The sequence below is a fragment of the Meles meles genome, chromosome 2 (assembly GCF_922984935.1).
Source record: "Meles meles chromosome 2, mMelMel3.1 paternal haplotype, whole genome shotgun sequence".
In the NCBI taxonomy this organism is placed as follows: Eukaryota; Metazoa; Chordata; class Mammalia; order Carnivora; family Mustelidae; genus Meles; species Meles meles.
Genome location: NC_060067.1, coordinates 206,659,200 through 206,673,458, shown reverse-complemented (window position 1 = coordinate 206,673,458; position 14,259 = coordinate 206,659,200). Strand labels below are relative to the sequence as shown.

The following is a 14,259-nucleotide window of genomic DNA, read 5'->3' as shown; positions in this document are numbered from 1 at the left end:
TCTCTGGTCTCAGTCCTGCCAACGATCACCCAGACCATCACACTAACTTGTGTAGTGAGCGCGCCATGCAATGACGTACAAGGGCATAGATGAAATAGAGTTGTCTTCAATAGGGCAATAAAGGAAGACGAGTGTCCTTTTCTCACCCTTCTGTCCCCAGGGACTGCAGAAATGGGGTGCTGAGGAGGGCCCGCGCTAGGTGCTGTGGCTTTGCACATGGCATATATGAGCCCCTGGTCCGCTGGCATTTATCAAAGAAGCCTAATGAAGTCAGGAGCCGGGTGGCCCAGTTCCTCAGAGGAGCTCCAGAGATGCCTGGGCTGCCGGGACTGGAATCAGGCTGGCTCGGGTTTATCAGAGCGCAACGATCACCTGACCCTGATATGAAGACTCCGTAGCTCAAACACCCAGAGGCAGGCCACTGCAGAGTGGAAAAGGAGGTCGAGTTTTATATCCGTCCTAGGAGCACTGTGATTGAAATGACACCAAAATCTTTGTTTTTCCTAGCATTTTAGTTATGACCGAAAGTCGATGGACTTTTGAAATGCTCTCTGCTTTCTAATGAGGTCTCCAAATGGCTTTAGAAACTTTCTGCTCTCGCGAGTTACCGGAAAACTTGAATGAATGCAAAGGAAAAATGGCAAGTAGGTAAAGTCACTCAGCAATTCTCTGCAGTGAAATTTGAGAAAGAAAAGACCAAAGCATACTTACACTCACTCTCTCATGGAGCGTTTTTGTACATCTGAACATTATAAAAATTGCCCTAAGGAATAATAAAGGGAGTGAGGGACAGGTCGTCCTCAGTGGGTGTGCAATCTGGTGAACAAATTTCCGTTACGTTCAGGATGTTCAAAATGGGTTTTTCTTTTCTTCTTCCTCTTTTTAATCTCGGTCAAATTCTTTATCTTCTCTATATGTAATTGAAACAAATTCCCTATCATTTGATGTTCATTTCAAAGTTAAGGAATTACTTCCCTGAATGCATCCCAAAGCATTCTCTCAGTGATCCAGGTTAGAAATGACGGGGACTAGAAGCAGTGTTTGCTACTAAAGGACACCATGGAAACATCTGCATGGGACCTCAGACACATTGTGTGCTGGGCAGGTAGAAGGGCACCCGCCACAGATCATAGACCTAGGCATTTCAGTCTGACGACGGATGACTGCATCAGGCTTTGGACAGGAAATGGAGACAGTGTGCAACATTGGGAGAAAACAAGTTATGGCTCCAAGTAGCCACACTAGATCCAACCATGGCAATGTTTGGATACACAAAGTGATGATGTTGTACACTTTGATAATGATAAACATTAAAATTGTAATGAGAAGCATTAAAATTAATGACTTGAAGAAAACAATAATAGAGTATACACTTAATAAATATCTGTTCTGTGTAGGTTTGTACAGACTTTTTTTTTTTACCCATAGGTATTTATACACACATCAGTTTTTATATAAGCTTAAAACTCCTCTTATATAAAATAGAGTTTATGGTTCTTACCTCTCAAGACTGAGGATTATGGAATTTTCTCCAAAATAGCAACTTGCAACTGCTTGGCCTATTACGGGTGTGTCTGACCCAACAGTAACTAGGGGACGTGGTCCAGACACTCAGGGGCTCTTTCTGCACATGAGGCAACTCTAGACCAGAATGGAGGTCAGCAAGTCGCTGTCAGGGGTCCAACCCCATTGCCCGGTTCTGCAGAAGACTGGTTTTCCCATTTTTAAACGGTTCAGAAAATATCAGAAGCTAAATAATATTTTGTGTCAGGTGAATGTGTGACACGTAAAGGTCAGAGTCCACGCGTACGGTGTAACCGCAGGACAGAAGTGCAGCACGTTGACCTCCCGTGCCCCTCTCCTGCTCCCACAGCTCAGGCAGAGCCAGGGGACGAGGATCTTCACAGAAAAAGTCTGCTGAGCCCGTCTCAAAGGTTGAAGGAAAACGTCTCCTGGAGGCAACCGAAGCCCCAGTGAGGGTCCCCACCCAGAAAGAGACTGTGTTCTGTTAGCTGTAGAGGTGGGGGAAGAGAGGACTTAAAGGACTTCTTACAGCAGCCTAGATCCCTGCAGTCTGACGGCTTCCCCCTCCTTCCCTCCGGCGCCCCAGAGTCAGGACCGGGGCCGACTCTCCTGACCAGGTATGCACAGCTGTAGAGACTGAACCCCTCACCTTGGCTTGACCAAATCTAGGTCCGACTCCCCTTCCCCCCACAGCCTCCTCTTCTCCCCGGAGCCTGGTTGGCCGTCCAAGCTAAGGAAGCACGAGGGAACCCAGTACATCCCCACCTGACAGATCTGTCTGAGACCAACTGACCACACCAACTGGAAACCACGCTCTGGAAAACCACCGCAATCAAGCTGTGTGGCTGCCTCCACGGCTCACTTGATCTCCCCTGAAGCTCCAGCTAGCCCTGCTTATGCCCCTGCATCATGCAAAAAAAAAAAAAAAAAAAAAACAAAAACAGAACAAAAATCCCCAAGCCCCTTGCTGTTGGATAATGAGCTATATTCAGACTCCGTGGCCCTAACATTCCCCCTGTGGCCACCATCTTCTCCAATGAAATCTTCCACATCTGGACTTCTGGATTTGCTACGTTCAGCTCACGCCGCACCAATGTCAGCTCTTCATGCCTGTATTTGTGTACGTGCACTTACATCCAGGCTTTGCGAGAGCGATGCGATGGTGGAGGGCTCATCCCTGATGCCGGGCCTGCGCAAGATGGGAAACACCCAACCACGGAGGCACACGCTTGTCAAGCTCTGGGTTAAAGAACGCAGCTGTTTCTAATGCAAAGGGAGACAGTTCTTCCCCCAATAGTAGTTTCATGACTTCCCACTAGGTTCTATCCTGGACATAACGAGAGAGTCCATTCTCCTTCCTCTTCTTGTTGTCAACTGAGTTTTATTGATAATATTAACATTAATAACTTAAAATCATTGTAATGTATACTCAGTAAATATCTTTTACATGTAAGTTTATATAGACTTCTTTTTGATCGGCATGTGTTTATACACACATCAGTTTTTATCTGAGCTTAAATCTCCTCTTATATAAAATAGAGTTGATGGTTCTTACCTCTCAAGACTCTGTGAGGGTCCCCGTGGGGGTCACAGGCGTAGAGGAACGCTAGCAGAAGTGACAAGCGTTCATCACCCACAGCCACTGTGCTGCAGGCACGAAGTGGACCATCCCGGTCTCATCAAAACCTTTCGAGTAAAACCATCATCCTCATTTCAGAGAGGAAAATCTGAGGTACAGGGAGTCTTAGAACTTACCCAAGATTACTGCAAATGGCAGACTCAGAAATCCAACTAGAGGCTGTCTATTTGCAGAGCCTGACTTCTCCAGCCCTCACTGCCTCCAATCTCACAGTCAAAAGGAATGTAATCATGGGAAATAGGACTTCATACACCTTTTTTATGGATGTGTGGTGCCAAAGTGCTTTAATCATTAGAGTAACATTTAGTATATATTTAATTTGTACCTGAAAGATTTTAAAAGCTAAATCAATGTCCACTGACCCTACTTTATAGGCAGGAAGTATTTTTAAATTAAATTTAATAATTATAAGTTTTAAATGTGCAAGCTTATGATTTCTAAAAATTGAAATGTAAGAAAATGTACAAATTTGGATAATCATTTTTCTAAAGTCAAATTCCATCACAAATAATAGGAACTATTTTGATTTTTAGAAAGTAGTTTTTTTTTAAAGATTTTATTTATTTGACAGAAAAAGAGAACAAGTAGGGGAAGCAGTAGAGGGAAGAGAAGCAGGCTCCCCACTGAGCAGGGAGCTGGATGAGGGTCTGGATCCCAGCACCCTGAGATCAAGCCGAAGGCAGAGGCTTAACCGACTGAGCCACACACACACACCTGAACTTAGAAAACAACACTTCATGAAATACATACATGAAACAGTAGTTATATCCTAAACTTAAAAAAAAAATGGAGTCGACTTTGAAAATATGGGGTTAAGCTGACCTAAACACAAAACTATGTTGAAACGGTACGACTTTAGAATAGACATGGAAGACGACGCAAACAAATGGAAAGATACACCATTAAACACAAAGCAATCCACAGATTCAATGAAATCTCTACCAAAATACCAACAGCATTTTTCATGGAAGTAGAACAAATAATCCTAAAATTTGTATGGAACCACAAAAGACTCCAAAGAGCCAAAGCAATCTTGAGAAAGAACCAAAAAACTGGAGGTATCCCAACCTGAGATTTCAGCATATACTCCAAAGCTGTAATAATCAACACAGTATGGTACTGGCACAGAAAGAGACACATAAATCGAAGAAACAGGAAACAGAGCCCAGAAATAAATCCATGACCATAAGGCCAACTAATCTTCAACAGGAATTTATCATGGGGAAGAAACTGATGTCTCCTCAACAAATGGCATTGGGAACACTGGATGGCTGCCTGCGAAAGAATGAAACTGGCCTGCTTTCTTACACCACGGACAAAAATAAAATCAAAATAAATTAAAGACCTGTGAGACGTGAAAACATGAAATTTCCTGAAGAAAAGATAGGCAGTCATCTCTTTGACGTCAGCTATAGAAACATCTGTCTGAATATGTCTCCTGAGGCAAGGAAAGCAAAGCAAAATCAAACTATTGGGAATACACCAAAAAAAGCTTTGTGAATGATATATCTAATCAGGGGTTACATTCTAGGGGCGCCTGGTGGCTCAGTTGGTAACGTGTCTGCCTTCCACTCAGGTCATGAGCCCAGGTTCCTGGGATGAGTCCTGCATTGGTCTCCTTCTCAGTGGGGAGCCTGCTTCTCTCTCTCCTTCTGGCCCTACCCCTGCTCATTCTCTCTCTCCATATATATACCAAATAAATAAATAAAATAATTTGTTAAAAAAGAGGTTATATCCAAAATATATAAAGAATTTATACAACACCAAAAAAATCCAATTAAAAATTGGCAGAAGACAAGATTTTTTTTTTTAAAGAAGACATAGAGATGGCCAATAGGCAAAGGAAAAGACAATCAACATGACTGATCATCAAGGAAATGCAAATCAAAACCACAATGAGACATCACCTCAGACCTGTCAGAATGGTTAAAATCAGTAACATAAGAGATAACAAGTGTTGGTGAGCATGTGGAGAAAAAGGAACCCTTGTGTTCTGTTGGTGGGAAAGCAAACTGGTGCAGCCACTATGGGAAACAGTGTGGAGGTTCCTTAAAAAATTAAAAGTAGAATCACCGTACAATATAGTAATTGCACTACTAGGCATTTACCCAAAGAAAATGAAAAAAAAAATAATTTGAAAAGATATAGGCACTTTTATAGTCATTGAAGCATTATTTACAATTGCCAAGGTATGGAAGTAGGGCAAATGTCCATCAACTGAGGAAGCCATAACAAAGATGTGGTATATCCATACAATGGATGTTATTCAGCCGTATAAAAGAAAGACTATCTTCCCATTCCCAACAACATGGATGGACCTGGAGTGTATAATGCAAAGTAAAATAAATAAATCAGAGAAAAACAAATTCCTTATGATTTCACTCATATGTGGAATTCAAGAAACAAAACAGATGAACAAAGAAACAAGAAAGAAAAAAAGAGACAACCAATAAAAAACCCACAAATGTTTGTGTAGAGAATAAACTGGTGGTTGCCAGGGTAGGGAGGATGGCTGACACAGGTAAGGGAATTGAGTCCACTTATCCTGCTGACCACTGAGAAGTGCATAGAATTGCGGAATCGTTATAGTGTAACTGAAATTAATACATTCTATGTCAATTATACATGAATTTAAAAAATTGAAACAAATTATATAATAATACTATATATACACACACACACACACATATATATAAAGATATTATTTATTTATTTATTTGACAGAGATCAAGAGTGCGAGAGAGCACAAGCATGAGAGAGGGAGAAGCAGGCTGTCCAACCAGCAGGGAGCCCAATACGGGGCTCGATCCCAGGACCCCGGGATCATGACCTGATGATGGCAGATGCTTCACCGACTGAACTGCCCAGGTGCCCCTAAAAAGTAATATATTTAAATATGAAAATAAAAGATAGTCAAATCAGGTGTCTTCCCAAGGCTCAAACCATTTTCTGGAAATAAGAAAAGCATTCTGCCTATGCAAGGGTAAATGGCTGTTTTGGTAGCTTTGTATATTGGAGATATGTAAAGTGTCTCTGACATGTTTACAGATATGTAAATATACATATACATCATGTTTCTTGTGCTGCATGAAGGCAAAGCCACCATTTCCATACTATGGACATCACAGCTTAGCTGCAGGCACTGTGAAGGCACTTCTGCTCAGGTGAGCACAAACGCCGGTACACAGCCCCACCCCTCTGTCTATGGGCCTCCCCGTTGTGGGGAGTTGCAGTTATTTTCAACAACATCATACTGACTGTTTCCTTTGCTGTGCAAAAGTTTTTGATCTTGATGCAGTCCCAAAAGTTCATTTTCACTTTTGTTTCCTTTGGCTTTTGCAGACAAGTCTTGACAGAAGTTGCTGAAGCTGATGTCAAAGAGGTTACTGCCTACGTTCTCCTCCAGAGGCAACCCACGGAATGGGAGAAGATATTCGCAAATGACACTACAGACAAAGGGCTGATATCCAAGATCCTTAAAGAACTCCTCAAACTCAACACACACAAAACAGATAATCATGTCAAAAAATGGGCAGAAGACATGAACAGACACTTCTCCAATGAAGACATACAAATGGCTATCAGACACATGAAAGAATGGTCATCATCATTAGCCATCAGGGAGATTCAAATTAAAACCACATTGAGATACCACCTGACACCAGTTAGAATGGCTAAAATTAACAAGACAGGAAACAACGTGTGTTGGAGAGGATGTGGAGATAGGGGAAGCCTCTTACACTGTTGGTGGGAATGCAAGTTGGTGCAGCCACTTTGGAGAACAGTGTGGAGCTTCCTTAAGAAATTAAAAATAGAGCTTCCCTATGACCCTGGAATTGCGCTACTGGGTATTTACCCCAAAGATACTGATGTAGTGAAAAGAAGAGCCATCTGTACCCCAATGTTCATAGCAACAATGGCCACAGTCACCAAACTGTGGAAAGAACCAAGATGCCCTTCAAAGGATGAATGGATAAGGAAGATGTGGTCCATATACACAATGGAGTATTATGCCTCCATCAGAAAGGATGAATACCCAACTTTTGTAGCAACATGGATGGGACTGGAAGAGATTATGTTGAGTGAAGTAAGTCAAGCAGAGAGATTCAATTATGATATGGTTTCACTTATAGGTGGAGATTAAGGAATAAGAGGGAGGACATTGAGAGAAGGAAAGGATAAGTGAATTGTGGGAAATCGGAGGGGGAGAGGAACCATGAGAGACTGTGGACTCTGAGAAACAAACTGAGGGTTTTGGAGGGAAGGGGAGTGTGGGATGGGTGAACCTGGTGGTAGGTATTATGGAGGGCACGTATTGCATGGAGCACTGAGTATGGTGCATAAACAATGAATCATGGAACACTGAGAAAATAAAATTAAATAAATAAAAACAACACCATACTGAATTAAATCAGTCTTACTTTGATAAAAATACCATCTTACCGCTGCTGGTGCTAAAATCTAAACACTGGAAAAGAAGAATGATAAGGGCCTCTAGTTTCAAAAACTGTCTTAAAAAAAGAAGCTCTAAAAAAATCTCATTGCAATTGTTTTCCGCTAAAGAAACGATATGGCTTGAGGTCATTACATACATCATCAGACTTATTTATAAGATACTACACAACATTCTGTGCAACATCAAAAGAAATTAAAGGATTTTCCATTCCTTAGAATGCACTCTTTTTACTTCTTCTTCCCATTCATGCTCGTTATAGGCCTGCTTAAAAACTGAGTAATCCAAGTTCTAAGGAAATGTCAATAATTTTGTAAATAACTTTTCAAAACATAGGATAAAATCTAAGACTGAAGAGGACTTACCCTGTGATGCTTTACATATCCCATTTAATTCCATCAACAACCCTACTCTATTGGTACCTACAGTTAGTAATGAGCCTTAGCAACATTCCATAACCTCCCTATATAAACTGTTAAGTGAAGAATTAGGACTTAAATCCTGGTCTCTTTGACTATAAAAATGTAGACTTTTAGTCACAGAATTGGAAGAAACCTTCAAGATAACCTTGTCATTCCTCCTCAATTTCTCAGAAGAGAAAATTGAAACCGTAAAAGAGTTACATGGCTCATTCAAGGTCATGCAGTCTTGGGGCTCCAAGAAAAAGGACCAGACTCAAGGTGACTGATCACATCCAGTGTCCTCCTGCCACTCCACACTGTCTCCTATAGGGATCACCAAGCAGTGACTTGTGATACGGACCTAAATGTACAATGTCAACAAGTTTAATACGTTCCTTCCAACAGAAACAACAGCAGTAAAAATTGTTACAATTTAGCCGATGGAAACTGCAGTGTACTATAAGGAAAAGAAGGCTGATTATTTTTACTGATTCTGAAATTAGTATCAAGCAATGACATTCGACAGTTTTGAGCTATGTAAAGCAGAGAAGTCTCATTTGTTTTTACCTGTTTCTGGTGAGATGTATCACTGAGTTATTTCCTTTTCTGCAGAATTTAATCCTCCAACCTTTATTTTAGATTTTATAATGGTTTACTAAGTGAAGACTTCATCAGTTTCTATCTCTTGCATTTAAATATTCAGTAACTATAGCATTCAACGTGCCTTTAAAAGTAATTTCGTTATGGCAGCATTGTACATTCTGACTCTCCATTATATATCTGCATACGACTTTGCTCAACTAAGCAATTTTCTTTAATGTCAACCTTGATGAACAAGTAAGCATTAAGGCAACATTTAAACACTAAAGTAATACATGGTTAAATGCATCTAAATAAACTAAGCCAGTGAAGACATCAAAATTAGTTTCAGTGCCTGCTTTGAGTAAATTTTCTTTCCAAAATTCCATATGTGTTTTTTAATTGTTACTTTATCCGAATTCATCTAAGAAACATCCTGCAGTTAACCACAGCGGATTTTCCAATAATAAAGTTTGCTAAATAAAACTCAGCAGAGTTTAATGGATTCACGTTGCTGGGGGGAGGTGAGGTTGGGAGAGGGGGAGGGGGTGATGGACATTGGGGAGAGTATGTGCTATCGTGAGTGCTGTGAAGTGTGTTAACCTGGAGATTCACAGACCTGTACCCCTGGGGATAAAAATACATTATATGTTTATTAAAAAAAAAAATTGGAAGGGGAGGCGAACCATAAGAGACTATGGACTCTGAAAAACAACCTGAGGGTTTTGAAGGGTCAGGGGTGGGAGTTTGGGGGAATAGGTGGTGGGTATAGGGAGGGCACGTTTTGCATGGAGCACTGGGTGTTGTGCAAAAACAATGAATACTGTTACGCTGAAAAAATAAATAAATTAAAAAACAATAAAAAAAAAATGCCAAGCTCAATTTAAAAAAAAAAGACATTTTATCCTTATGTTTCTTAAATTTTGATCTGCAAATGTGTCCAGTGCTATCTTTGAGGTCAGTCTTTGAGAATGTAGTATAATTGATATGACATTAATGAAAGAAATGAAAGGTGAATTCGGGACTTACCAAAAATTGTTTCAACCATTTTGAGAAATAGTTTTGCTCCTTAAAATTTAACACAATTACCATAATGCTCAATTTAGAAACTTTAATTTCATTTTAGTTGTTACTTTGATTTTTATCCTTCCAAATCACAGTGTAACATCGTTTTTATGAAACATTGTTTAAACCTACACCATAACTTTGTTGTCAATTAAATTCCAGATAAACCTCAACTCTTTTAAACGGATTGTTATTTCAAAGCTCTCTTGATTATCTACATATTTTAAGTGAGGTAAAATCCAAGGAAATAATTAAAAACAAAGTTAAGCATAAACATGGTAAGATATTTTAAGTCAGGTACGATCATCAGAATGAATTAGTAGAACCGATATTGCTAAGCTCAGCAGGCTTGGGAATGTGGTGACTTGCTCAAGTGTAATTCTGCCTTAATTTTCTACATTTATACATTGATTCAAAGACACTGATCTGGGGGCGCCTGGGTGGCTCAGTGGGTTAAGCCTCTGCCTTTGGCTCAGGTCATGATCTCAGGGTCCTGGGATCAAGCCCCGCATCCGCATCTGGCTCTCTACTCAGCAGGGAGCCTGCCTCCTCCTCTCTCTCTGCCTGCCTCTCTGCCTACATGTGCTCTCTGTCTGTCAAATAAATAAATAAAATCTTTAAAAAAAAAAAAAGATCCTGTTCAAAGACACTGATCTGAATGTAATTCAGTGAAAAGGAAAATATTGGCTTTGAATCAAAGTTCACTTACTTACTTGTTATGTGACTTTCAGGGTCTTACATAAATACTCTAGGTTTTTTGTTTTTGAGGAGGGGAACAGAAATATGGTATTGAAGGATAACTCTGAACACAGGGAAACCAAATAAACATAATAAACAGCAAGTGAGTTATTCCCTTTTTCTTTCCTTCTGTAAATGTTATAGCAATAATAATCCAACACTTACATAGTTGTAAAAGAATAATTTTAAATTTCACCATACCATAATTTACATTTTAAAATTTAAGTATTAAAAATTATTATAGGACTTTAGAGAATTCATATAGATTTATAGAAGAAAAAAATGTTGAGAAATAACCAAAATATTAGAGAGAAGTTAAAAACACAAAACAGATTTGAACAAAATGGATTTTTGTTAGTGCATAAAGATGACAGGGATTAGAACATCCAAAGATTTATTCGTAAAACCACAGACGTCTTAAAGCACACACAAGGTGGGCAGCAGAAACGTGTACCCTTAGGTGGCTAATTCTAAGGTAGCCGAGGGCAGAATGTGACCTCGAAAATGACAACACCCTTGGAGTCTGTTTGAGGAATAAATCTCTAATCTGATAATCTGCAAACCCCGCTAACTCTTGCAACATCCCTGGGCTAAACACTAGATATAAGCTGATACATACAGATACATACGACCGATACTTACTCAATGTGTAAATGAGAGATATTATTGCTTCAATTGTTAATTTTAATGTTGATCATGAAAGCCAATCTTGCAATTTTGCATATACTTTAGACATTTCTGTTACCTCATTCATTTTACCTAACTGGGTTCCAAATCTCTTATTAATTTTACTCTTAGTGATGATGTCACTGAGGAATGCCATCTATTGGAAATATAATATGAGCCTTATGTATTATTTTAAATTTGTAGTCATCTCATTGAAAGGCAAAAGCAAAAAGTAAACTTTAATAAGATATTCTGCTTAATCTAGTATATTCAAAACACTATCGTTTCAATATGTAATCAATATAAAAAGATATTAATGGGACATTTCACATTCTCTTTTTCATGATAGATGTTTAAATACTCTGTGTATCATATACTTAGAGCATATCTTATTTGGATTCTCAATTTTCAACGGTTCAAGTGATAGGTAGTTGTAACAAAAGGGTGAACTGTGTTTAATGACAAAATATTGTGCAATGCTTTTCTTTTTTAATTTAAATTCATCTTCATGAAAATTAAGTACAATTTAAAATTTAGTTACTCAGTTAAACTAGATTTAATGCACTCGATTGCCATATGTCACCAGTGGTCACCATATGGAGCAGAACTTTCTGGAAGAGTGTCCTTTCTGTTCACCTACAGGTAGATGTTTATGCAACTTTTTTGTGTGTTCACCACATAAAAGGCAAGTGAGTATTAGAAAACCACAGTAAAGGAGAAAGAATGAATCAGTCCTTAAACTAGTTGTCTATAAATGTAAAATACTTAAGTTCATATATAAACCCAAGATATTATTCATTTTATATTTTGTTTTCTTTCTTTTTTTTTTTTTAATCATGAAAAAACTGTATTTCGATTTAGCCAGCTGGACTCAGTTTAGATGATCCCAATTTTGTTGGCAACATCCAAAGCGTCATAGTCAGGGGCCAGTCGAACGTATGCCTTCTTCTCTCCATCAGGCCTGATTAAGGTGTTGGCCTTGGCTACATCAATGTCATAGAGCTTCTTCACAGCCTGTTTGATCTGGTGCTTGTTGGCATTGACATCCACAATGAACACAAGTGTGTTGTTGTCTTCTATTTTCTTCATGGCTGACTCAGTAGTCAGGGGGAACTTGATGATGGCAGAGTGATCAAGCTTGTTTCTCCTGGGGGCGCTCTTTCAAGGGTATTTGGGCTGCCTTCGGAGACGCAGAGTCTTGGGTCGTCGGAACGTAGGTGATGTGCGGATCTTCTTTTTTTTTTTGTGACCGTGGACGCCTTTCAGCACCGCTTTCTTGGCCTTCAAAGCCTTTGCTTTGGCTTCAGCTTTGGGAGGGGCAGGGGCTTCCTTCTTAGCTTTCGGCGCCATCTTCGTAAAAGGGATCTATATTTTGTTTTCTATCTAAAGCTAAAAGGTGAGGAGGGAAAATTTTCTAGAGGACCTGTGTTTTGCCAAATCTATGATTTTTGCAAAAGATTTTCTTTGAGAGAAAATTGATTTCTCCTTGCAGTTTGAAAAACTTGTATCTGTAAATCACTTTATACCTCTGCTTAATACCTTGCTTGTTTCTGTAGAGAACAATCTTTTATATAAATCAGAGGTATCTAAATAAGTCTTAGTAAAGGTTGCCTGGTAACTGTCCAATTTAAAAGAAAATACTTTAAATTACCTTAAAGCATCTCCGGTCAAAGCATTAATGTAAAGGGAAAGCTGGAATGACAAAAGAAAAGATGGTGATTTACAGCCTATGTTAAGAAGCGTGAGCGGAGGGCACCAGGGTGGCTCAGTTGGTTAAGTGTCTGACTCTTGATTTTGACTCAGGCCATGATCTTGGGGCCCTGGGATCGTGCCCTGGGAGGTGCACACTCAGCGGGAAGTCTGCTGGACACTCTCGTCTGTTCCTCCCTCTATCACGTGTGCACCCTCTTCTCTCTCTCTCTCCCTCAAATAATGAAGAAATCTTTTTAAAAAAGAAAAGTGAGCATATAAATTTTCTAAGACTTACTTAGATACCTCTGACTTAAATCAAAGCCTATTTTCCACAGAAATTAACAGCTAACATCCCACTAGGTGAATGGAATAAAGAATATGTGAGGGCAGAGAGACCATCCCCTGTTTAGAAGGTGGAGATTGGTTCCCTGTAAAGACAGTAGGTATGTGACCAGATGAAAATGATGAATATTCTTGATCCTAAGGACTAATCAAAATATACAGTATTTTAAAACATTATTTCTGTAATTTCTTGTAATGTAATGCCTTTTAAGTAGTCATATGGCAAAAATGATGCAAAAAGGGCTCTAACATGAGACTTGCTTAAAATAAGGTGTAGACATGGGGCGCCTGGGTGACTCAGTGGGTTAAAGCCTCTGCCTTCGGCTCAGGTCATGATCTCAGGGTCCTGGGATCGAGCCCCACATTGGGCTCTATGCTCAGCAGGGAGCCTGCTTCCCCCTCTCTCTCTGCCTGCCTCTCTGCCTACTTGTGGTCTCTGTCTGTCAAATAAATAAATAAAATGTTAAAAAAAAAAAAAAAGGTATAGAGGAAAGCACGTGGGCAAGGAGAAGAGGAGCTTCACGGAGACGCCAAAGTCAACAACGGTGTGCAGGCTGGACATCCTCTCTAGGGCATCACTCCATGATTTAAAAATGGATGCACTGGGATGCATCCTATTTCCAAACAAAAAATCAAACCAAACAGTCATCTGATGTCACTTCGTCCTCAAGCTCAGTTCCACTTCTCTTCTTCCTCTATAAAGAGACAATAACCCCCCTTCCACAGCCTCTCAGGGTCATCTCACACAGTCTCTCTGTCATCTCAACACCCCATAGTTCCGCTCAAGGTGACTGGTGACTTCAGTTCTGCCCATACTGGTCAGTTTCAGTCCCTACGAATTAGTCTGTAATCTCGGACACGACATCGCCGTAGTCAGGACAGTTTCCTCCCAGCCCATGGGCCACTTACCCCACCCTTCTATGTTAGTTCCTTCCTTTCTTTCCACCTCTTCCTGCTGGAGAGCTCTGGGCTCAGTGCTGGAAGCTCTTCTCTTTCCTACTAGACTCACTTGGTGACCTCGTCCGGTTTGGTGGTGAAAATCCCACCTAAACACTTACAGACTCCTATACCGTGCGCCTGACCAAGACCTCCTCCAGGAAAGTCCAGCTGCATAGCACTTGTGTGGCAATATCTGGTGGGCACCTAAGACTTTGCACGTT

General features: G+C 40.0%; 1 protein-coding gene and 1 pseudogene across 1 annotated transcript in view; both read right to left on the bottom strand.

Moving 5' to 3' along the window:
• Positions 1-14,259, bottom strand: part of CSMD1 (CUB and Sushi multiple domains 1) — a 2,021,046-nt gene that overhangs the window by 1,166,731 nt on the left and 840,056 nt on the right. The gene's annotated exons all lie outside the window — the stretch shown is intronic.
• LOC123937020 lies at positions 11,937-12,421 on the bottom strand (annotated as a pseudogene).